The sequence below is a fragment of the Strigops habroptila genome, chromosome W (genome assembly GCF_004027225.2).
Source record: "Strigops habroptila isolate Jane chromosome W, bStrHab1.2.pri, whole genome shotgun sequence".
NCBI classification, from domain to species: domain Eukaryota; kingdom Metazoa; phylum Chordata; class Aves; order Psittaciformes; family Psittacidae; genus Strigops; species Strigops habroptila.
In genome coordinates this window covers 11,612,565-11,635,919 of record NC_044301.2, presented here as the reverse complement: position 1 = coordinate 11,635,919, position 23,355 = coordinate 11,612,565, and positions in this window count along the sequence as shown.

Genomic DNA, 23,355 nt, shown 5'->3' with positions numbered 1-23,355 from the left:
CCATCACTTAACAATCTACCTCCTGATGATGATAATATAGCAGAAAGAAGTTTCCTGATTTTAAAGTCAAGACATGACAACTGATACCACTAAACTATTTCAGCTTTTGCATAAAAGAAATTTTTATTTGTGATGACAGGCAACAGAGGGTTTTCATTTGTGAGTAATATTAATTGTGGATGTAAAATTAAAGATATAGTAAGTGATGAAAGTACGACTCAGGAGTTGGATGAAACACTTTCTAAAGTTAACTCCAAAGGGGAGATTACAAATGGGACACTTTTATAAGCAAATAAAATTTCAGCTCTGCACTGACCATTGTATGTTCTTGAAAAAATATATAGTGCCCATTGATTATTGTTCTCCTTGATTTTGGTTTTCTAGCAGTGTATTCTGGCTCAGTGTTCATTAGTCTGGATTAATTGGGCTGGGAGAGCAGCATTCAGACCTCAGTTCAATATGCAAGGCAAATTATGCAATTATCTGATAAAGAGTCACAGAGTAGCATCAAATGGAAAGTAATGGTGCCAAATCAAGACCACATGTTTTTAAGAGGATTATGAACTTAAGTGATATGCAGCTAAATGTCATCTATTCACAAAGAATTGAGGAATTTGAAAAAAATCCTTTTGAAGATTCTAGTGAATATAGTAATTGTAAAAAAACTTGCCAGGATTTTTCTGAGGTCAGTGTCAAGAAGTCTGAAATTCAGACAGAAATTACTCTGTTCCTGATAACCCTTTCTGAATGGGACTCCTGATTGCCCTTCAATAGGGTCTGATCATTTCCCCAAGGAAGAGTGGACATCTAAACCAAAGATTTTAAGCAGTGATTGACCCCACAAGTTTTCAGATGTTTAAATTTTTTATAAAATGGACCATTCTTTATTTACAAGGATTTAAAATCTAAAGATCTAAATGAGATGTTTTCTGCTTCCCTTTAAAAAATTAGTAGTGCATTTATGGCATTTAATGCCCTATGTTTGCAGTGCCTTGACAAAAGACCTTTATATTTTCCCCATCTAGATACTGAACAGAGCTCTTCACCTTACGTCCGTCACTGAGGTCTACATGTGGTTGCTAAGCCTCCACTATCACATACAAGGGTGGAGACAGGGTAGCAGTTTTCTCTGGAAAAGAGACAGATGATCATGCCAAGTTGCATAGAGGTATTGGCATTAGCTTTCTTGGGGAGAGATTGAGATGGATTTTGGCAGGAGCCAACACCCATTTTCAGCTGAAAAACATTCATCCTACCATCTTACTCCTTATTCTCTTCTCCAGCAGACACTTCTCTGGGAAAACGCCCACTGCTGTGTGTCTAAGGCCAGTGGAGATCCTGTGACTTCCATTCCTAAATCTGCTGTACCCACCCTGCCTGTGCTCGTGCTCTCTTTCTATTGCATTTTTGCCTGCATAAGATACTATGAACAGCCAACTGGCTACTTTTAAATGTAAGAATGTGAGCGAAACGGGTTTCTCCCCGCTTGTCTTGTTTCTAGAGACTTTAGGGTGGTATCTTGTCTCGTTTGTCCTAGTATCAGTCTGGTCCTCATTTTATATAGTCTGTCATTTTGGGGTTTAGAGTGTCCTACCTGCAGGTGGTAAGGAGTCTAATGGAGCTCACATCTCCTTGGATTGACGTGAGAGGGATGAGAAGGAGCCCATGGTTAGTACATGCACCACTGGTTGAAGCAAAATGGACTCTGCATACACAAATGATGTAATTTTGGCTACATTCAGACCCAAAGGAATCACCATTTTCTTATGGCTTTCTCTCACATGTGTATTTTTAGAACAGCTGTAGTTTGGATACTAGCTTGCCTAAGTCCCGTTCTCTGAATGGTCTGGGTTTTGGTGCCAAGACAGGGTCATATAAACCTGTTTATTCAGTTAACTCTGTTAGCCGAATTCAAAACAATTTGGACAGGTCTGCTATAAAGACCTGAAGCACGTAGCCAAGAGGAGGCAATTCCCAAATCATCTAAAAATCTCATTGACAAATGCAACCAAGTAAATAGTCAATTTTAAAGCTTTTGCATAGAAGACAATAAAGATCCTTAAAACTAAGTCAGTCATTAAAATATGTTTTAAGAGTGAAAAAGGATGAGACAGTATTTCCAAATACACATTTTAAAATAGACATTACAGGATGGCCAGAAATTTTTGGAAATTGAGGAGATAGATAGCAGTATCTCCCATTTAGATAACCGAGCAGGAAACAAGTGTTGCGAGCTTTGGAAAGCGCGTGGAGCACAGGGATGGGGATCAGAAGGCAGAGGTAAAGGAAGGGCATTTTGTGGGCTTTATTGTGTCCCAAGACTCTGCATCCTATTTGCTACGCTAAAGGAACACACCGCGTTGGTTTTCTGCAATAAGCAGGATATTGTTTAGGTCCTTTTCCAACAAAGTATTATCAAGGGTTTTGTGTTGGGTTGGTTTTTTTTTTTTTGGGGGGGGGTGGTTTTGTTTTTTGTTTGTTGTGTTTTTGGGTTTTGTTTTGTTTTGTTTTGTTTTCATTTTGCTTTTAACTGAGAGTAATGGCAAAGTTCAGAGCACCATACGCAGATGTTACAGGGACACGAAAGTACAAGATAAGGTGCTTCCTGCCACAGGAAGGCTATTTTAACAGTTGGGTTTTAAGTTGATATTTACAAAGGAAGGAAAGTCAAAGGCAATAATAATTAATGTCATCATAATGGTCCAGATTTTCAAAGAAATATTGTGGGATTAGGAGCTCAGTTGCTTCAGCTTTTCAGAAGACAAGATTAGGCAGCATTCAAAAGACAATAAGGGTTTTCTTTTTTCCTAACTTTTTACATAAGGAATCTATGTTCTGTTCAAATATATAGATTACAGATGGAAAAGTGTGTTAACAAAAGGGAAGGTAAATTTGCAGGCCTCGCCATCTTCCCTCATTAATGGTTTTCAGCAGAACATGCTGAGCTTTGTGACTATTTATCGTTAAAACAATTTTATGATATTTTCTGAATAGATAAAATTTCTTTTCTTGATAATTTGGGGAGGTAGCTGTTTATCATATGGAATGATAAACAAAAGCAGCAAAAGTCTTATAGTTTGCAGCCTTATAAAGCTATGCTTCATGAGTTTATTTGCATCATCAGTAGAATCTAAACTAATTTAATTCATGGTAGGGAGCGCATGTTAATGACTGCACTGGGTGGTTAAAGGTAGTACACACCTCCGTTCTTAGTGGTTCTGATCTATAAGTAGATCAGTAGATCAAAACCACATGCTATCTCATGGGTGGTAAGGACCCTGTGTGAACTGAATTCATGGTGGCCATGTCATTCTCCATAGATATACTTTTATACATCACAAAAACTACCGGTATGTTTGCTACCATGTCAAACAGTCCAAAGGTTGAATTAGGTGCAGAAATTAGCTATATCCCTACCCAGAAGAATGAGGTGCTGCTGGCCAGTGGGATAGGAAGGGAGGGAGCTCTGTTGTCAGCTGAACAGCATTTATGCTTTCCCAACTTCCTTGCAGGCTTGTTCTGACTTCAAGAACCCTCTGGCCTTCACAGGCTTGAAAAACTGTATAAAGGAAGCAAAAGAAAAGGTATTTCAAGGAACAAAATTAAGAATTGCAAAGATTTTTGAATAACTAGTGTTTTCAAACTGTGTTAAAGCAGACTTAGAGTAATCTGACATGATGTAATCCTAGTGAAGTGCAGGAAAGAAGAAATTAAGTATTTGGGGTATTACAGTGTCTAGTATAAGATATTGTTAAGTACTGTCAGTAACTCATTATATATTTATTTAAAAAAATAAGAACTTAAAAAAAAATTCAGATTAGAATGCGGTTGCTGTACATGCATTATACATGCTGCTTCTTCTGTTCCACTAATGGATCCTGACTGCCAGAACAGTGAAATGAACCATTGAAATTAGTGGAACTAGGACCCAGATCTATTAAATATTTTCATTTGCCTCCAGTGTAGAATTTCAGACAGATCCCTGATTTATATGAAGCATTTCCAAAGTATATCAGAGCTATGCTGTAAAATGAGTTTTCTGTCAAAGAGCTTGGTGGTGGTAGAAGCCATCGAATCTTCTGCTTCCATATAGCCAGGCAGCAAAGACATGAAAAACAAAGGATGAAGCATCTCTAGTGGCCTATCATTAATGCTGGTGGCAAGTTGAGGAACTCCTGGGGAAAGAAACATCAACAGCAGAAGAGGCTGAGATGAATGAAGCAGTAGTCATCAGCATGGAAATGCCACCTTAATTATTCTGGGTTCTAAAAAAAACTAAATCAAGGCAGATATATTGTACCAAAAGCTGAAACAAAGAGGCACAAGCCACCCATTTAGGCTTCACTACCCAATCTCATCAGAGGTGTATTGCAAATTACCACTGGAAAATAATACCTCTTACCTTTCAGTCCTTGGTGATCTCCCACTGCTTAAAGAGTCACTAATCCCAAGAGTTTCAAATTCTGAGCTAAAATCAGGGATGAAATATTATTGCAGTTAGAAACTTATTTATGGGTCATCAAACAAATAAAACATGCAATGGAATTTATTGGCTACACCAGTTACACTCTTCAGAGTGTATATACGGTTTATATACTGGGCATGACGTGCTGTGGTATGGAATACCCCTTTGGCTAGTTTGGGTCAGGTGTCCTGTCTCTGCTTCCTCCCGGCTTCCCCTCATCCCTGGCAAAGCATGAGACTGAGAAAGTCCTTGGTTGGAATAAACATTACTTAGCAACAACTGAAAACATAGGTGTTATCAGCGTTGTTCCCAGGCTGAAAGTTAAAAAACACAGCACTGCACCAGCTACTAAGAAGGAGAAAAATGACTGCTATAGCTGAACCCAGGACAGGGAGTTACCTGGAAGGCCCAGATCACTGCTCGAGTCAGGCTGGGTATCGGTCGGCGGGTGGTGAGCAATTGTATTCTCTCCCCTTGTTATTTCACTAATCATTATTATCATTGGTGGTAGCAGTAGTGGTTTTGTATTATACCTTAGTTGCGGGACTGCTCTTATCTCAACCCGTGGGAGTTACATTCTTCCGATTCTCCTCCCCATCCCTCTGGGAGCAGGGGGAGGAAGAAGGGGGGGAGTGAGCGAGCGGCTGCGTGGTTCTGAGTTACCGGCTGGGCTCAAACCACGACACGTGGATATTATGAGATTACCAAAACCTTACAATAGTAGTAATAACAATAATCATCTGTTATTTGAAAAGATGCTGAAATCCATGAAAATTTTAAAATATAATTCTTAGAAATGTCTCCTAAATGCTTTGTCTTTCCTGAAAATGACAGAAAAGCAAATAACACTTTTGAGAAACAAACAGTTTTTATTTTATACTTAAATATAGACTTAGATGCCCAACTTTAAGAACTTGATTTTGAAAATACAATTATGGATCAGAAACATAACCTGTACCCTAATTTGACATCAAAATTGGTTTTACTCCAACTATCCCATAAATAGGTGGGGAAAATGATTATATCTGACATTACACAACTGATCATTCTGAATAATGAATATATTCACAAAAAAAGGAGAGGCACATAGGGAAAATTTGCAAATTGCGAAGTGTGACTTATTGCACAAATTATTTATTACAAAAAAAGCTCTCGTGAAAATTTAATGTCCAAACCAGTGATTCAGGTAATAAATGATAAAATATAGACAATAAAAAGTGGACAAATTCTCCACTATTGTCAGTGACAGCACCTGGCAATACAGGGCACATGGGCTTGTTATCTCTAAGTATAGCATGAAATTCCCAGCTGGGAATTACTAGCGCACAGTTGAGGTTCTAGATTGTAATATTAATAAAGATTTCCAGAAAGCATAATAGCTCCATGTATCCACACTTGTACATTTACAGTTTTACATCCGCTCTTGGCTGTCACTCAGTGTTGGATGCAACTGGATATTTAACATCTAAAGAGATGGAGAAATAAATTGCATTGCTCTCAGTGCAAGTCCAATCAAGCTCTGGAAGGTGAGGTAAGACTGCTTCTTATTGCTCATGTCCTTCCTTCTATTTCCTAAACCTCTACCAGGTCCAATTGCTGTCTCTTTCACCATCTCTTTCCCTCTCCCATATTGTTCCTCTAAGGCTATCCTGCCCCACTAGGGCTGCAGCACCCCTTGCCCCCACCCATTTTTCCATGGCAGCAGAGCTTTGCTATGCGTTTGAGCAGCGTTTCTGATGCAGGGTGAGGACAGGCATACGTGGGGTGGCTCCCAACATATCATGAAGTGTTTTGGCAGTGCTCGTGCAGTTGAACCACGTGACTGGTGCTGCAATGCCAGCATTTTAAAGAAGTGATGTTCACATGTTTGCAATCTCTGATGGTTTGGACTCCTCTAAGTGTACAGCAGATGTCCCCCACCTTTATCTTCAGGAAGTGTCTCATGTTTATATGTGGTGGTAGTCCAGAAAAGCCACTGAATCTATCCCAAATTGTATGGTATTTAGAGGGATAAAGATGTTCAACTAAGCCCTGGGAATCATTAGGTGGCTGTCTTGGAGCCAAGGCTGTTTGCATGGGGCTCAGTTTCACAGCTGGCAGAAGGAGGAGAATCTTTTTCTCCTTCAGCTGCTGAGACTGTCAGCAGCAAACTTGGTGAACCACCTCACAGTTCTTGGGGGTTTGCAGGATGTTGGAGTGCATGTTCTGTTCAGTGAACTCTCAAGACATCTCTTTGGTGCATGGTTGTGACAGAGTGTCTTTAAATTTGGAGCCTGCTTGCTACTGTTTCATGGTTTGGGTCAGAGCATTAGATGCGTCTGACAGTCTCCTTGGGATAACAGTGGTGGATTCTGGTATTTAAAGTAGGAGGTGGCAAGGGTGGAGGGGTCTCAAGGCAGAAATTTTCTGTTGACTCATAATGCACATTCGCTCCACCTGAACCTCCAAGTGAACATTCAGAGCCCTGATTTCTCTAATCTCTCAAGGACCAGGCTCCTGGGTTCAGCTTGTCCCAAAGCACATGCTTCTGACTTGACACAGCTGTCCTAGAGGCCAGGAAAAATCAATGTATACCACTGCATTAAACCCAGTGAGGATTAGCAGAAGGGATGTGCTAATGAATTCCATGTGAATATGCTGCAGCAGACCAGTCCTACAAGGAACAGAAATAATTCAGTAGAAAACCTGCCTGGTTTGCTTTCTGCCTTGGACTGATCACTGAGCAGGCTGTTACTCAGAGTAAGGGCTATTCCCCACGATGCTGCTAACATCACTGGGGTGGTGCGAGGTGTGGTACCCTGCCCTGTGAAGGCAGAGCTGGCGCTGCGCAGATCAGAGCAGGCAGCACATCTTGATGTCTACTGCAAAACATAAGGTGAAGGCTTTGATGTATGTCCAGGACCTGGCCACTATGATACAAAATGCACTGCAAAACCTGCTTTTCAGGCAGCACATCTGTAACCATAGGATTTTTGCAAACAAAGTCTTGTCCCTCAGAAAGCCTGTATCACTGATTGATCTTTGGGAGTTCCTGAAGAGGAGTTCCTTGTCCTAGATTTGACACTAGTATCCTCCATCTCCTGGGAAGCCCAAGCCTGTCTCATGCTATTACATGAATAACTAGAGGCAAAGGCTTTAGGTTTGTCGTGGTTTGAGCCCAGCCAGTAACTCAGAACCACACAGCCGCTCGCTCACTCCCCCCCTTCCTCCCCCCGCTCCCGGAGGGATGGGGAGGAGAATCGGAAGAATGTAACTCCCACGGGTTGAGATAAGAGCAGTCCTGCAACTAAGGTATAATACAAAACCACTACTGCTACCACCAATGATAATAATGATTAGTGAAATAACAAGGGGAGAGGATACAATTGCTCACCACCTGCCGATTGATACCCAGCCCAACCGGAGCAGTGATCTGGGCCTTCCGGGTAACGCCCCCTGGTTTATATACTGGGCATGACGTGCTGTGGTATGGAATACCCCTTTGGCTAGTTTGGGTCAGGTGTCCTGTCTCTGCTTCCTCCTGGATTCCCCTCCTCCCTGGCAAAGCATGAGACTGAGAAAGTCCTTGGTTGAAATAAACATTACTTAGCAACAACTAAAAACATCGGTGTTATCAGCATTGTTCCCAGGCTGAAAGTTAAAAAACACTTCTCCTAAGAAGGAGAAAAATGACTGCTATAGCTGAACCCAGGACAGTATCCACCCCTTATTCCATACCATTCACGTCATGCTCAGATCCCACATCTCTCAACACACCATCGCCCCTGTCCCATATATGCACATATATATACACCCACACCCACACACAGAGAAAGATATCATTCCCTAGTCCATGGACCAATCCCTGTAAAATTGCTGAACTCATCCAGTCCATGATGTCAGGCTCCATATCTTGTAATAGTCTTTCAGGGCAGGAGGGACGGTATGTAGTGTTGGATTGTTGCCTGCTGATGACACTGCCAAACTCGTCTGGTCACTGCTGAGCTCGTCTGGTTTCCTCAAAATTCGTTCTTTGTTGAGGTGATGATGGGAGGGAAGCCAGGGTCAATTGCTGGCGACCTGAAGATATCTAGCTGGTGGGCTATAAAAGTGTTATAGAGCAGGCAACAGCGTACAATTGAGTTCATTGGCTGTTTTCCCCCAAAATCAAATCCCCTTGAGGTACACATCGGACTTCCCCATCTTCCCGCATTACCCACCAAGAAGATCCAGGTCCCTGAGCAAAAGCAACCCCACAAGTGGGTTTGCCTTTACCTGAAGCAGGAATAACCCAGACTGTCTTCCCCAACAAATTCTTTATGTGCACCACAGGAACTTTATCCCCCTCTACAGGACGTAAAAGTTCTGATTGGGCTGGGCCAGCCCTGTTGGCAGATCCCCTCGTGTTGACCAACCAGGTGGCTTTTGGTAAATGTGTATCCCAGTGTTTGAAAGTCCCACCACCCATTGCTCTCAGTGTAGTTTTTAACAGCCCATTGTACCGTTCGATTTTCCCAGAGGCTGGTGCATGGTAGGGGATGTGATATACCCACTCAGTGCCATGCTCTTTGGCCCAAGTGTCTATGAGGTTGTTCCGGAAATGAGTCCCATTGTCTGACTCAATTCTCTCTGGGGTGCCGTGTCGCCACAAGACTTGTTTCTCAAGGCCCAGGATAGCGTTCCAGGCAGTGGCATGGGACACAGCGTATGTTTCCAGCCAGCCGGTGGTTGCTTCCACCATGGTAAGCACATAGTGCTTGCCTTGGAGGGTCGGTGGGAGTGTGATATAGTCAATCTGCCAGGCCTCCCCATACTTGTACTTCAGCCATCGTCCTCCATAACCTGGGCAATAGTGTCCACTGTTAAGTCCACCCCTCGATCACGAGCCCATCTATATGTTGCATCTCTGCCTTGATGGCCTGAGGTGTCATGGGCCCACCGGGCTAAAAATAATTCACCCTTATGTTGCCAATCCAAGTCCATCTGAGCCACTTTAATCTTAGCAGCTTTATCCACTTGCTGGTTATTCTGGTGTTCCTCAGTGGCCCGACTCTTGGGTACATGAGCATCTACGTGTCGTACCTTCACCACCAGGTTCTGCACCTGAGCAGCGATATCTTGCCACAATGCAGCAGCCCAGATGGGTTTACTTCTGCATTGCCAGTTGCTCTGCTTCCATTGCTGCAACCACCCCCACAGGGCAATTGCCACCATCCATGAGTCAGTATAGAGATAAAGTACTGGCCATTTTTCTCGTTCAGCAATGTCCAAGGCCAGCTGGATGGCTTTCACCTCTGCAAACTGACTCAATTCACCCTCTCCTTCAGCAGTTTCTGCAACTTGTCCCAGGGGACTCCACACAGCTGCCTTCCATCTCCAATGCTTTCCCACAATACAGCAGGACCCATCAGTAAACAAGGCATATTGCTTTTCACTCTCTGACAGTTCATTATATGGTGGGGCCTCTTCAGCACACATCACCTCCTCTTCTGGTGACATCCCAAAATCTTTGCCCTCTGGCCAGTCCATGATGACTTCTAGAATTCCTGGATGACTGGGATTTCCTATTCGAGCTCGTTGTGCAATTAGTGCAGCCCACTTACTCCATGTAGCATCAGTTGCATGATGTGTAGAGGAGACCCTGCCTTTGAACATCCAGCCCAGCACAGGCAACTGGGGTGCCAGGAGGAGCTGCGCTTCAGTTCCAATCACTTCTGAAGCAGCTCGAGCCCCTTCATAGGCTGCCAGTATCTCTTTTTCAGTGAGAGTATAGCTGGCCTCAGATCCTTTATATCCCCGACTCCAAAAGCCAAGGGGTCGACCTCGAGTCTCCCCTGGAGCTTTCTGCCAGAGGCTCCAGGTAGGACCATTCTCCCCAGCTGCGGTATAGAGCACATTTTTCACATCTGGCCTGGCCCGGACTGGTCCAAGGGCTACTGCATGAACTATTTCTTGTTTAATTAAACCCGATTATTCCTCTCCTCCACCTGGCTGGAGGCAGGGCCCCTCTAATAGTGATCATAAAATTCTCCACTTATGTCTTCTAGAAAGGGATTAGTATTCCTTATCACAGGAGCTGGAGTAAAATCAGCTCTTCCACTCCATCTGGGAAACTGCTCACCAGAGACTGGAGCAGCAGCTTTCCTGGGAGGATCATCCTTGACCATTGTTCTCCTCTTCAGTTCACGCACCCGTTGCTCCAGAGCTGAGGTAGGTTTTCCATCCCACTTTCTCATGTTTTCTCCGTGATCCCGCAGGTAAAACCATAGGGTGGCCCGTGGCGTGTACCTCCTATATTTTCTTTCTCGAGCAATAGGGCGCCTTCTGTTAATAGCTGAGACATGGGTTGGTACGCGTGGGGAGCTGGATAGATCGGATAAATCGTCTCTCAATTGTTTGAACTCCTGGGACAGTTTTTCCACAGCTGAAATGATGGAAGGGGTGAGATTGTCTTCGAACTCTCGGAGTTGACGAATCAGGCAATCCACTGTTGGTGGTGTTCCGTCATTCCAGGTCATTGATGCCAATGTGTGGGCATATGATGATGGCGCACTCCGTGTAAGTTTCCGCCACATGGGTCATGTACATTCGACTTCATCTGGATCTACGGATGTGTTCCTGGCATCCGGCCTACGATAGATCATCTCTAGAATGGCTGATTCCCTCAGGGACTGGATGCCTTTCTCTATCATGGTCCAGTTGGCTGAGCGACTCGTAATATTGTCTGTGTAGGGAAACCTTTCCTTCACAGCTGCCAGGAGCCGCCTCCAAAGACTGAGGACTCTCTTCTCTCTTGCAATCGCTTTGTCAATTCCTCCTTCCTTAGCAAGTGATCCCAGCTGCTTGGCTTTCCTACCTTCTAGTTCGTGACCGTTGGCCCCATTGTCCCAGCACCGGAGCAACCAGGTGACAATGTGCTCCCCTGGAAGGCGGGTGAAATCTTTTCGCATATTCCACAGCTCAGTTGAGGTCCGGGGTCGAGAAGTGACCTCTTCTTCTTCTTCCTCTTCCTCTGACCCACGTAGTAGTAACTCTTGTTCAGATGCTGTTGCATGTAGTAGTGGCATTGGGTCTTCATGTTTCTTCGCTTTGCGGGTTGCTCTTTGTGCCTCTCATTTGCTTTTGCTTAGAGGTGCAACAGACATTGTCACAAACTGGCCATTTGGTTTAGCTGCAGTGTTTGTCGCTGTGGTTGGAGTGGCTGCAGTGTCTGCCACTAGGATTGGAGTGGTTGCAATGTCTATTGCTGGGGTTGGTGCAGCTGTTGTGCTTGGGAGTTGAGTAACACCAACAGCTGCATTGTCTGTTGCTGTTGGGGTTTGTGTAGCTACTGTGCTTGTCACTGGGGTTGGTGTGGCTGCGGTGCTTGGAGTAGCCACATTGTCTGTTGCTGTCGGGGTTTGAGTAGCTACTGTGCTTGTCACTGGGGTTGGTGTGGCTGCGGCGCTTGGAGTAGCCACATTGTCTGTTGCTGTTGGGGTTTGAGTAGCTGTTGTGCTTGTCACTGAGGTTGGTGTAGCTGCTCTATTTGAAGTTGGAGTAGTTGCGTTGTCTGTTGTGGTCAGGGTTTGAGTAGCTGTTGTGCTTGTTGCTGGGGTTGATGTAGCTGCTGTACTTGGAGTAGCTGTGTTGTCTGTTGTGGTCAGGGTTTGAGTAGCTGCTGTGCTTTTAGTTGGCATAGCTGCATTGTCTGTTGCTTTGCCATCAGATCCAGAGACATTTTTTTCCCTTTGAAGGTGCTGGATAGTGTTGAGCAGGGCTCTGTAGGCGTAGGCCAAGCCCCAGCACGTTGCCATGATTTGTCCCTCTCTGGTATAACCAGGACGACAGCACACCTCGTTTAAGTGTTTTACTAGTTTTTCCGGATGTTGCACTTGTTCAGTGGTGAAGTTCCAAAGCACTGGAGGGGCCCACTGGCCTAGGTACTTGCCCATACTATCCCACACACCCTGCCACTCATAACTGTCCAGCCTCAGGGAAAATCTCTTGGTGGTCCTCCTATATCGTCGTCTAATCCTATACCAGATTCGAACCTGATACTGCTGAATTTTTGAGGTTAAACAAAATAGGATGTTCCTACGACGGGATGGCCGTGAGTATAACACACTCCGCATGTGTGCCAACATGCTGATCCCCAGCACAATCAGCAGGCAGGTCTCAAGGGTATTCAAAGGCCATCTAAAACCTTCAGAACTCTCAAATGCTGTTGCAAATAGGCTGGTGGGGGAACGGGGGGTGAAAGAGAATGCCTCCTTTGTAGGTTGACACTCCAAGGAATAAAAAAAAGATATGCAATTGCTAAAATATTTCATTATATACCTCCCAATGTATAGAGGTGATGGCCACACCGGAAGCACAAACCAGACCAGTTTCATGATCAATGAGTCTATTGTATTACAAGTCATTACCATGAAGTACAGTGAAACAAGAACCTTAGCCCAGGCCCCCCAGCCGATAAACACTATAACAGCAAATAGTGGCTGTAAGTAATGTACAACACGCTGAAACTCTGAGATGAAGCGCAACAAGTCTGAGAGCCAAATAATCACCATTGTGACGAGTAGTAACAATGAATGCTTATCACAAATATGATTAGACACACTCTGGTTAGATCTGTCGTTATCTCAACCTTTCGAGCCCCACGTTGGGCGCCAAAAAGAACTGTCATGGTTTGAGCCCAGCCGGTAACTCAGAACCACACAGCCGCTCGCTCACTCCCCCCCTTCTTCCTCCCCCCGCTCCCGGAGGGATGGAGAGGAGAATCGGAAGGATGTAACTCCCACGGGTTGAGATAAGAGCAGTCCCGCAACTAAGGTATAATAAAAAACCACTACTGCTACCACCAATGATAATAATGATTAGTGAAATAACAAGGGGAGAGGATACAATTGCTCACCACCCGCCGACCGATACCGAGCCCGACCCGAGCAGTGATCTGGGCCTTCCAGGTAACTCCCCCCGGTTTATATACTGGGCATGACGTGCTGTGGTATGGACTACCCCTTTGGCTAGTTTGGGTCAGGTGTCCTGTCTCTGCTTCCTCCCGGCTTCCCCTCCTCCCTGGCAAAGCATGAGGCTGAGAAAGTCCTTGGTTGGAATAAACATTACTTAGCAACAACTAAAAGCATCAGTGTTATCAGCGTTGTTCCCAGGCTGAAATTTAAAAAACGCAGCACTGCACCAGCTACTAAGAAGGAGAAAAATGACTGCTGTAGCTGAACCCAGGACAAGGTTTTGCTTCCAGCTCGAAAGCACTTCAGTTCCAGCATCAGTGCTCCCATAGAAAATGCTAAAATACCTTTTTGTGTGATGTTTTATAATTGAATTTAGTTGTAATACCTCCCAAAATACACTGCACTGAAAGCCTCTATGTTTTCACTAGCAGAGCAGCTATGCCAGCTGGCTAATAGAAACTGTTGTGATAACTTTTCTACTTTTCTCACTCACTTCCCTATAACTCACTATCCCCAGATTTACTTCTTTTCACTAGCCTGGCTCCAGCTCTTCTCATTGGCAATGCTGCTGGTTGCTCTTCCATGCCCATGTGCCTGCACGCACACGCACAGGCTCAGGCAGATGCTTGTAACCTGACTTCGCGATTCACCCTTCTCCCTTGCTAATTGTAAGAGAAAAGAAAAAAAAGGGAAAGTGAAAACAAAAGTGTTACACAGAGGAACAGAGGAATAAGGCAAAAATAGAAATCCAAGGATATGGTGTTTGTAAGGGATGCCCAGAAATTTCCTTCTGGAGTCTCAAGTCTTTTTTAATCATCTCTCATACTTTGCTTCATTGCTCTCCTTTCAGCTGTTCAGGCCAGGTTGCTTGGTAGACTTGTACTGCCAAATGCTATTATAACCAAGTTGCTCTGATCTTTAGCCAAATCTTAGGAAAGAAGTGGGTGTGCTGAAGCATTGGTGAGACAGTGAGGGAACTCTTTACCATGGCTGGAATGGCAAACATGACTGTACAGATGAGAGTCATTGGAGTAGGGCTACAACGCTACCATGGGGTCTGATTTCAGCTGCTACATGCAGGAAAAAGCAGTCCTGAATGTCTAGAACATACAACAATTTTGCCTACAACCACCCTGATATTAGCACACAACATGGATAACATGAACACCATCTTTTAAGGTATTGGATACCCAAGACAACCATCTGAGCTTTGCTGATGTGTCCCCAGGCTGTGCTGACAAAGTGCAGATCCCTGGTAGGAATAACTGAGACTGCACTGAAACTCGTGCCCACGCTGTCCTGGAAAGGAGTCATCAAGCAGGTGAAAGGGCTTCTGTTGGGCTATCAGGGCTGTGTCCCCCCCTCCTCAGGGGCTCAGGGTGGGCTTCACATCTGTACCTGGCCAGCTTTGGGCAAGGGGAGCTGGAAATGTGTGGCTGAAGAGTGAGGAGAGGCAGAGCTGGGAACACAGAGGCTGTAGAAGTTCATCCTGTGACAGCACGTTAAAGAAGGGCTGAAACACCATTTAAACATGTTAATTTCTGCAAGACCATGCTCCATTCTAATTAGTAAAAAAAAAATTTGAGCAAAAGAACAGAAAACTCCAAACATGCTATTCACAAATGCAATGAGCTTGCTGGTTCCCAGATCTTACACTGACTCTGTGCCATACATCTGTAATAAGAGTGGCTCTATTTGCTTAGCAGATGCTCTGGAGTCATGCAGAGTTCAAATTTACCGTACCCATCAAGATGCAAATCCCAAATTTTGTTCAGCATTGTCCTGTTGGTAATGTGCAGGTCAGGATTCTGTCTCCCCCCAAGCCCTTTAAATGTGTTTATTTTCATTTCCCAGTTTCCACATGTCACTCAGTCAGATTTTCTGTTAGCAAGACTGAGAGATGAATAACATATTTTACCCCACAAGTGACCTTGAAGGAGAACTGAAGAAATCATCTTTCCTAGGGCTGAGATGTAATTCAGACATGAGCTTGCTCTGTGGTTTGACAGCTGCGGGGGGGGGGGGGGGGAGGAGGAATAAATGGATGTTCAAGAGGTTGAGCAACAAAGGCTCTTCAAGTGGATACAAAATGAGGCACAAAAAGAAACTGATGTCTGTAATCTTCCTACAGGCTCTTGATTCATGGCAGTCTGGCCTGTCCCAGCCCCATCTGATAGGGTCAGTCTGCCTCTTCCTCAGCCCTTTCTGCTTCCTTGCACACTCTACTTAGGAAAAAGAGGCATACTCCTCTCCCCTTTCCTTGTGTGGCTGAGCCAGGTGTGTCAAACAGAGGATGGGTATGTCTGTGTTGCCTTAGCCTGATGTTGCAGTCTGATTTGGTGATAACCCCTTCTCCACTGCTGAGCTCAGTTAGCCTTTGAAACAGAAAAATGTGTAAACCCTCATCCATGGAGCTCAGCTCCTAAGGACATCTGTAGGGGGGTGTTGTGGGTGGCACTGTGCAATGGAGGTGGCGTGACAGCCTTTGTAGAACTGAAGGGCAATGCCAAGGCTGCTGGTTAGACCCACTCACGTTTATCACTTAGATCAGTGGTCCAGAACAAGGTCTGGAGAAGCAAGTCTAGGTTTAACTCAGAGTTGGCTAGCTTGTCACACGGTTCCCACAGACCAGCTGGATTCTTGGAAGTTGCCAAATTGAGAGTCCTCCATGCTGGTGGCTCCACCTTTTCCTGTCAGCCCCCATAGGCATCAGCTTTTGTGGTCTTGTCACCCTGCATTGACCTCAGGAGCTCACATAACTTTCCCTCTTTTTTTCCATTATCTCCAGGCTGTGGTCACTCTTCATCCATGGTTTGCTTCTTTACCTGGGGAACATGATTGCTCTGTTTCCTACAATAATTCAGAATCAAATTATGTCTTTGCCCCAAGTGCAGGGCAGTTTGGGAAGGGGCAGTCTGTGTGAGCAGGTATTAGCCTTCCTTGTTGCCTTGGTGTCATCCTCCTGGGAAATTTCAGATCAACACTGCATTGCAGCACAGAGAGGAGATAAATGTTACATTCAGCATGTCTTACCAGTTCTGACACACAGAAACACTAAACATGTACCCAGACAAAATCCCAAAGTCACACGAATTTGAATCCCAAAACCTGCTTCCCCAGTTATCGCTTAGTAACAACTTCATATAATTTTTCCCATGTAATTAAAATGTCTTTCCTGAACCAAAACTGATTTTTATTTTTTTTTTACAGCAGGCAAGTCTTACATAAAACTAGTTTTGCCTTTATTTTCTGTCAGTTGAATGTAATTTTTTTAGCTGTATTTGGAGAAATCCATTTTGGGAGGTAGCACATTTCTTACCCTAGTACTTTAGGTTAGTGGGGAAGGAGAAAAGTAAACTGTGTACTTAAATTTCATGTGGGCCTGGCTGAGGTGCTAGATTTGGTGGATGTTTCCACAGCTTTATTATGGATACCATCTATGGCTGGCAATGTATATAGGCCAAGTACTGCTAATGAAGCTTTTAGAAACATTTGTTAATGCTCGTGGCAGCCCAGTAATGCTTCCTGTTATGACATGTATTTTAAGGAGAGGTGAGCAGGGTCACGTACACATTTTCTTCATATTTTCATACTGTGGCTGCTGATTTTGGCTGCTTTCACTTTTTTCAGGTCACCCATGCCTCGTGCTCTCCAGTAGTGCTCACTCAGCAGCTCCTGGGAGACCTGGAGCATCACCTTCTGCCAATTTGGTGTTTAGAAATCCTCCCCTTGTTCCTTTCCCCCTTCACCTCTTCCCCAAATAGCTGTATTTCAGTTTAGTAGACACTTTGGAAATGTGGGTTCCTGTGATCTCTCAGATATGCCAATGAGCTCACTGGCATTACAGGCCAAGCTTTCTGTCACCACCCCAAAAATGGCCTTATTGGCAAAGGAACAAAGCTCAGAAAATAACGTTTTGAACCTGTCAAGTCTGATTTATGGAAAGCTTCCATGATCTAGAAAAGCAACAAGCAATGATTGCTTTCTGCGCCACCCTAATTTTAATTAGAAAAAATGCTAGTATAGTTTCCAGTTGACATCTCTGTGAAGGAAATAAGTAGAGTTGGAGTAAATCTTCCAAATAAACATTTCTCAGACATAAATGTGGTAAATCTTTTTTTTTGAAGAAGATATAAAGAATGGTTAACTTAAAAGATGCATATAATAACATCTTACTCACAGCTTCTCATGTTTAAAAAGATTCTATATGCTGGGAAAACCCATAAAATAAAACCCAAGAAATGCTGCATCCTCTTTCTATTAATTTGAAACTGTCACTTAATGAGAAAAAGGAAAAGAAAGGAAAAAAAAGAAAACCCATGGAACAGAATTTCTTAGAAAATCCCCAAAAACTCAGTAACTCCAACATTCCAATCTCTTCATCCTGTTTTTAGTGGTGTATTAATATGCAAACTCAATACTTGTGTTGAAAAATAGTTTTGGGTAAGGAAAAATGGTAGCAAATTCCAGGGTGGCCTTGCCAGTATTTTTGATTGAAAAAACTCAGAAAAATGATGTTGTTTTAGGATGATAAGTGCTGCCATCTTGTATGGTTTACCCAGGATTGTCCCAAGTTTGTTGTATCTTGTTTGGTTTAAAACCTAAAAAGGGGCTAGTGACCGTGGCTCCCTCTCTCCCCCATTCTTGCCCCATATTTAAATGAGTAATTGACTTTAAAATAGTCTTGCTGAAGAAGCTTTCTTTTCAAGTGCTATCAATAAAACAGTCTGCTTTTCTTTTTTGTTCTTTTTTTTTTTGTTCTTTTATTTTTGTTGTTTTGAGTAGTTTGTATCTCCAAAAAGGTCTATTCCATACGGTTGTACACTGCATAGCTGGGATGGTATAAGCTGATGAATAAGGCTGGGACTCAATGGATTTGGGCTCTGGGCTGGTTTTGCTCTTGACTTGGTTTATGAATTGGAGCAAATCACCATATTTCACTTGACTTCATTTGTGATTCCCCCTATTTTGTCTGACATTTTCACACAGAGAACACTTGATGTGCAGATGCTGGTTGCTCCCTGGCAGGGGCACCCAAAACTGTTCCTCCAAGGAACGGAGCAGAGTACAAGACTTTCAGGAACGCAATGTGGAGATCACGACTATCCTGTTTTATAGAATAATAGAATAGTTTGGGTTGGAAGGGACCTTCAAAGGTCATCTAGTCCAACCCCCCTGCAATGAGCAGGGACATCTTCAACTAGATCAGGTTGCCCAGAACCATATCCAACCTAGCACTGAATGTCTCCAGGGATGGTGCATCTACCACCTCTATGGGCAACCTGTGCCAGTATTTTACCACCCTTCCTCAGAGACCTGTTTTTAACCATCCACCTTCAGTTTTGGGTATTTCCAGTTCTCATCCATCCTGTGAACCTCTTGATCTTTGGGCTTTTGGCTTTGCAAGGGGTTCAGGCTCCCACCCAGATGCAAATTCAAAACTTCTCATGCTCCAGAGTGGCCATGAGCAGAGCTGGGGACATGGTTGGGCTAGGCAATCTCGAGCTCTGCCCTAGGAGAAACAGTGTACATGCACACCCCATGCTTAGCACCCCCGATTACATGCTTAACCAGTCCGAGGCAGCCAAGCAGGTGTTTTCCCAATCTGAGCACCCCAATTCCTCCTCTGTGCCCCCAGATGGGGCTTGCTGTGGGCTGCTGCCATGAGGGAGAAGGTTAAAGAGGGCTGAGCCAAGGGCTCCCAACTGCGTGCACTGGCTGCCTGCACCATGTGGGGAGCGGGGCTGCACAGAATTAATTCCCCCCAGTCAGCTAGAAAAGGTCTGTGTCTCTAGTACTGGGTTTAGCACTGGAGGGAGTTAGATTTTTATGGTAGGGAAGGAGGTGGAAAAAAACTGCATTTAACTGATTCCTTGCTTGAATAGCGTCTAGGGAGGGTTTGGGCTGTGCAAAAGCTGTCCTGAGAGGATCTCTCTTGGCAGCGGGGTTAAGAGAAGCCTGACCCACTGACTTCTTCATTTAGCATCTAGGCTAGGGAGATGCTTGTTTAGCCCAAAAGCTTGGGTGAGGAAGTCAGCTGGAGTTCAAGATCCAGGGACTTAATGTCCCATGACTGAGTGTAGCTTGTTTGACCTGTAGTGCAGATCTTGAGAGTAAGGAGCAGAAGTATTTTTATGGTATGTGCTGAGCCTGCTCTCCCTGACTCAAACACCTCCCAGAAAATTAATAATTGAACCTACATGTGACTGTGTATAGCCCCTTCTTCAAACACAACCTGAAATGGGGCAGAATATCTTCTAACTTCATAGGCTTTTTCTCTGGTTAACTATAGGACTGGCTGTAAACTGTGTAGGGACAAGGCTTTATAGCAGGGACCAGTCTTTTCAGCCCATGCTTCTGAGCACTGGCCTTCAATTCTGAATTTTTTTAAACTAAGCAGTGTGATGAATTTCTGCCTTCTGACTGAGCTGGAGTAGAAGGAAAAAACAAATCAATTCTGATTTTTTTTTCCTTTTTCTTTTTTTTTTTTTATTTGCCAAGCTACACTGCTCCCTGCTAAAATCGAGAGATGTTACTATTGGCACGGTGGGTTTAAACTCACTTCTGTGTTTTTCATATTTAAATAAGGAAGAAACTGATTGAATGAGATAGATTGTCTATTAGTTGCATTAGATCAGCAGCTTCTTCTTTGAGGTGATGCAAGATTGTTTGCCGAATAATACAGTAAGAATAGACTCAGCATGCAACGCCCTGTAAACCGTCTGAGAAAAAAGCTGTGTCCTTTTTTCCCCCAATTGCTTCCAAGCCAGTAGCTGCTTCTAATATTCCTATATCTAGTACAAGCCCAATACTGTGCATAACACACATCTAATGTTTGTCAAGAGCTGTAGTAGTTAGTTAGGAGAAAGGGATGTTGAGAAAAGCAGACCAGAAACAATATATAAGGGTTAGTTGTGTGAGGAACTTCCTAGGCTGAGTTTGGGGGCAGCTTGGTTCAACTCCTGGTTCAGATACATCCTTCTCACGTAATCTTGGGAAAGTCTCTTAATCTGCTGTGTCAGTTCCACAGATGAGTGTGATAGAGGCACCATCGTGTCTCTTAGATGGAGTAAGTATTGAGTAAATGCCTATGCTATGTATTAAATATATGCCCGAAAGGGCGGGCGATGGCCTCCGTTGCCCTCAGCCGATCGAAAGGGAGTCGGGTTCAGATCCCCGAATCCGGAGTGGCGGAGACGGGCGCCGCGAGGCGCCCAGTGCGGTGACGCAACCGATCCCGGAGAAGCCGGCGGGAGCCCCGGGGAGAGTTCTCTTTTCTTTGTGAAGGGCCGGGCGCCCTGGAATGGGTTCGCCCCGAGAGAGGGGCCCGCGCCTTTCTTTTTTCCCTTATCACAGGAGCTGGAGTAAAAACAGCTCTTCCACTCCATCTGGGAAACTGCTCACCAGAGACTGGAGCAGCAGCAACCCCACAACAGAAGGATCCTCTGAGAGACCAGGGAAGGTGGACAGCTGCTTAATTTCCTCTGTCTCCAAGGCAGCGATACCAAAAGCCCATCTATACCCTTTTGGGTCTTTGAAGTACCCTCTCCTGAGATAGTCTATGCCAAGGATGCATGGAGCCCCTGGACCAGTCACAATGGGGTGCTTTTGCCACTTCCTCCCAGTCAGGCTGATTTCAGCTTCCAATACAGTCAACTCTTAGGATCCTCCTGTCACTCCAGAAATATAAATGGGTTCCACCCCTTGATACCTTGATGGCATCAGGGTAAACTGTGCACTGGTATCTACTAGAGCCTTATACTTCTGTGGGACTGATGTGCCAGGCCATCTGATCCACACAGTCCAGTAAACCCGATTATCCCTCTCCTCCACCTGGCTGGAGGCAGGGCCCTTCTAATAGTGATCATAAGATTCTCCACTTATGTCTTCTAGAAAGGGATTAGTATTCCTTATCACAGGAGCTGGAGTAAAATCAGCTCTTTCACTCCATCTGGGAAACTGCTCACCAGAGACTGGAGCAGCAGCTTTCCTGGGAGGATCATCCTTGACCATCGTTCTCCTCTTCAGTTCATGCACCCTTTGCTCCAGAACTGAGGTAGGTTTTCCATCCCACTTTCTCATGTTTTCTCTGTGATCCTGCAGGTAAAACCATAGGGTGGCCCGTGGCGTGTACCTCCTATATTTTCTTTCTCGAGCAGTAGGGCGCCTTCTGTTAATAGCTGAGACATGGGTTGGTACACGTGGGGAGCTGGATAGATCGGATAAATCATCTCTCAATAGTTTGAACTCCTGGGACAGTTTTTCCACAGCTGAAATGATGGAAGGGGTGAGATTGTCTTCGAACTCTCGGAGTTGACGAATCAGGTAATCCACTGTTGGTGATACTCCGTCATTCCAGGTCATTGATGCCAATGTGTGGGCATATGATGATGGTGCACTCCGTGTAAGTTTCCGCCACATGGGTCGTGCACATTCGACTTCATCTGGATCTACGGATGCATTCCTGGCATCCGGCCTACGATAGATCATCTCTATAATGGCTGATTCCCTCAGGGACTGGATGCCTTTCTCTATCGTGGTCCAGTTGGCTGAGCGACTCATAATATCGTCCTTGTAGGGAAACCTTTCCTTCACAGCTGCCAGGAGCCGCCTCCAAAGACTGAGGGCTCTCTTCTCTCTTGCAATCGCTTTGTCAATTCCTCCTTCCCTAGCAAGTGATCCCAGCTGCTTGGCTTCCCTACCTTCTAGTTCATGACCGTCGGCCCCATTGTCCCAGCATCAGAGCAACCAGGTGACAATGTGCTCCCCTGGAAGGCGGGTGAAATCTTTTCACATATTCCGCAGCTCGGTTGAGGTCCGGGGTCGAGAAGTGACCTCTTCTTCTTCTTCCTCTTCCTCTGATCCACGTAGTAGTAACTCTTGTTCAGATCCTGTTCCGTGTAGTAATGGCATTGGGTCTTCATCTTTCTTCAATTCACGGGTTGCTCTTTGTGCCTCTCATTTGCTTTTGCTTACAGGGGCAACAGATATTGTCACAAACTGGCCATTTGGTTTAGCTGCAGTGTTTGTCACTGTGGTTGGAGTGGCTGCAGTGTTGGCCACTAGGGTTGGAGTGGCTGCAGTGTCTGTTGCTGGGGTTGGTGCAGCTGTTGTGCTTGGGAGTTGAGTAACACCAACAGCTGCATTGTCTGTTGCTGTTGGGGTTTGTGTAGCTACTGTGCTTGTCACTGGGGTTGGTGTAGCTGCTGTACTTGGAGTAGCTGTGTTGTCTGTTGTTGTCAGGGTTTGAGTAGCTGCTGTGCTTGTAGTTGGCATAGCTGCGTTGTCTGTTGCTTTGCCATCAGATCCAGAGACATCTTTTTCCCTTTCAAGGTGCTGGATAGTGTTGAGCAGGGCTCTGTAGGCGTAGGCCAAGCCCCAGCACGTTGCAGTGAGTTGTCCCTCTCTGGTATAAACAGAACAACAGTACACCTCATTTAAGTGGTTTACTAGTTTTTCCAGATGTTGCACTTGTTCAGTGGTGAAGTTCCAAAGCACTGGAGGGGCCCACTGGCCTAGATACTTGCCCATACTATCCCACACACCCTGCCACTCATGACTGTCCAGCCTCAGGGGAAATCTCCTGGTGGTCCTCCTATATCATCGTCTAACCCTGGACCAGGCTCTAACCCAATACTGCTTAACTTTCGAGATCAGACGAAATAGAGTGTTCCCAGAGCGGGATGGCCATGGGTAAAACACACTCCGTATGTGTGCCAACCTGCTGATCCCCAGCACAATCAGCAGGCAGGTCTCAAGGGTATTCAAAGGCCATCCAAAACCATCAGAACTCTCAAATGCTGCTGCAAATAGCCTGGTGGGGGAACGGGGGGTGAAAGAGAATGCCTCCTTCGTTGGTTGACACTCCAAGGAAAAAAAAAAAGATATGCAATTGCTAAAATATTTCATTATATACCTCCCAATGTATAGAGGTGATGGCCACACCGGAAGCACAAA